A 2,970-nucleotide genomic window follows, 5' to 3' on the forward strand; every position below is an offset into this window, starting at 1 on the left:
GGGGCCTGTTGGGTTGCACCTGCGCTCACATCACATCACAACATAAAATGTATAAAATAACAAATAAAATAACATATGATAAAATAACGTGTTAAATGGGTGGAAATCCCTCGATCAATGTTTATATTAACACTCACGCATTGACTCTGTCGGCTATGTTTTGCCATGCATGCTCACTTTCTTTTGCAGCTGAGGCTGTGTTACTTTTTTTCCGTGGAATTTGCATGTTATCTGCATATGCTGCCATCAGAATTTCGGCCTCAAGCGCTGTAAGATACATTGACCGCGCCTTCTTTCCCTCCGTCTCCATGGTGACTCGCTTAATCTGTGCTCCACTAATCAGGGCTTTATGTATCCTCGTGCGCGCGCTTAACTTGGGGTTAAAGCAACTCCGCGTTGACTGAACTAATTGTTATCAGCCTTTCTGAAACCGAATATTCCGAGTTGGACAGTTCGGGGTTACTCAACCCTGAGTGTCGTTTTTCACTCTGAGTTTTCTAAACCGGCTTCCTGAAACAGGGCCCTGGGCCCTGTTTCAGGAAGCCGGTTTAGTGGAAAAACTGAGTAAGTATACCCTGAGTTAACGAAAACTCTGGGTTTTCGGTTTCACAAAGCGAGTTCAGCTGCAGCCTGAGTGAGTCACTATGACGACACACTCCGTGAAGCTAACCTGCCCCCTAGCAGGTTTACTACAACTAACCCTGACTGTCTCCGCCTCTTTGTCGGAAACCTGACAGTAGGAAGTGTCGGACATGGCGTGCCACTTCCTTGAAGAGCCAGTAGATCGTGAAGCCCAAATTCTCCGCAGAGCTCTCCGCCGGGAGAGAGTGATTAGAGCGCGTTTGGACATTTTATCATTTCCTGATGATTTTCTGTGTGAACGTTACCGTTTCTCAGCACAATCTATAATTTATTTGAATAACATCCTCAGGCCATATATTACGCATGTGACACATCGCGGACATGCTCTCAGTTCATTGCATATTATTTGTATTGCACTTCGGTTTCTTGCAAACGGGAGCTTTCTGTATAATATTGGTGACGCTGAGCACGTTTCCAAGGCTACCGTCTGTCGGGCAGTCAGGAATGTTACAGTTGCACTGAAACGTCTCCTGTACTCGTCTGTGGTGTTCCCCGGTCACAGACCCACAAGATTTATCAAAGAGGGATGCCACAAAATTGCAGGTATCAGGATGACCAAAACTTAATGTATGATGTGGTGATACTTGGACTACTACTTAAATTGTACATTTATTTTCAGGGTTCCCAGGCGTGATTGGCTGTATAGATGGTACTCACATTCCAATCATTGCTCCTTCAGTAAATGAAGGAGACTATGTGAACAGGAAGTCTTTCCACAGCATTAATGTACAGGTACATAGTTCCCTGTAGCATTTCAAACTAACAAATTATTTCATTATAGTAATGGATGCTAATTTGTGTTCTCTGCACTGTGAAGATCATATGTGATGCTGCCAACATTATCACAAATGTGGAAGCCAAGTGGCCAGGCTCTGTCCATGACTCACAAATATTCCGTGAATGTACACTGAGCACAAAATTTGGACATGGTGAGTTGAGAATACTTTAAAATATATAAAGACCAATTGCTTCAGGGACATTTGAACTGAAGTGTACCCTTCTGTCTTAGGAGAGTTCACTGGCTACTTGCTTGGTGATAGGGGGTATCCATGTTTACCCTATTTGCTTACCCCTTACCCTGACCCTGAACCGGGCCCACAGCAGCGATATAATCTGGCTAATTGCAGGACAAGAGCCAGAACTGAAATCACTATCGGAATGCTTAAGGCCCGGTTCCAGTGCCTGCAAAGACTCAGGGTCACCCCAGAAAGGGCATGTGACATTATTGTGGCATGTGTGATTCTTCACAACATTGCCACAATTAGAGGAGAACACTGTCCTTCTGAACCAAACATCAGCAGTGATCCAAACCATGAACATCCTGACCCTCCCACGGACATACAAGATGGAAGCGCAGTCAGAGACACCATATGTCACAATCATTTCTTTTGACCCATCACCTCAACATGTTGAAAGAAGAATAAACAGATTTTTTGTTCAACTGGCTTTATTGGTCGCCTGTGTTTCCTGTACACAAAGTATTAAAAGATGTAAACCTCATAAGGTGTCTCTGTTGCTTCCTCCTCTGTAACAGCTGTCAATGTTTCTTCATTATTTTCCTGTAGTAAAGAAATAAACAACATTGCTGTTCTACTGTAAACTCATATAATCTGTGGAGTATTACTCACAACTGCATGTTGGTCTGGCTCAACAGGAGGCTGCACCAGATGCAGTACACCACCACCATCAACTGATAGAATATGAGGTTTATACAGGTCACTTATAACTTACAAGGGACCAAATGGCAATTAACAAACATACCAATCACCTTACACTTCATTGTCATTATGCTCTCAAAGACAACCAAGACTGAGGGAAGGCAAAATCAGTAGGAAAATAACTTCACTACAAAATAATCCATTATGGTAAAGAGTTTATCAAATGAATGAGTAGCACTGCAAAGGTGACTGTGAAGAAAGGATGTATGCACATCATGTATTATTTTGAATTTACCCCCTATGTAGGCACTTGTGTCTTGCGGGGTTATTGACTCAGAGGATGTCCCCGCAGAGATGCCTTCGGCCACAGGGCGCCCACTGTTTTGGCTGAGGGCCAACTGCTCAGCCTCTGTGAGTGGTGGTGGTGGAGGACCCCCACCTGTTTTTCGGGCCTCCGCTTTTTTTCTGTTGGCTATAACGGGCCACATTTGAGCATACAGAGTAAGCAAATATGTACTTGTAATGTGCTCAGATAATTTCAATAAGTGCTTACAGAAGGAAAATTAATGTAGCCTCTAACTGCAATTGATTTACATGGGACAAACAGACCAAGCACTATGGCTCATAATACAATTACACCTCACCTGTTTGGACTATATTTTTATATTTC

The 2,970-nt window shown here is 43.3% G+C and overlaps 1 long non-coding RNA gene across 1 annotated transcript; it reads left to right on the forward strand.

Annotated features, from left to right (window-relative positions):
* The first annotated feature begins 528 nt into the window (after positions 1-528).
* Positions 529-2,088, forward strand: LOC145419415 (uncharacterized). Its single transcript, XR_013900800.1, has 2 exons — positions 529-1,374; positions 1,460-2,088. It is a non-coding gene; the product is annotated as an uncharacterized LOC145419415 (long non-coding RNA).
* The last annotated feature ends 882 nt before the right edge of the window (positions 2,089-2,970 follow it).

This window comes from Astatotilapia calliptera, chromosome 12 (assembly GCF_964374335.1).
Source record: "Astatotilapia calliptera chromosome 12, fAstCal68.1, whole genome shotgun sequence".
Classification (NCBI taxonomy): domain Eukaryota; kingdom Metazoa; phylum Chordata; class Actinopteri; order Cichliformes; family Cichlidae; genus Astatotilapia; species Astatotilapia calliptera.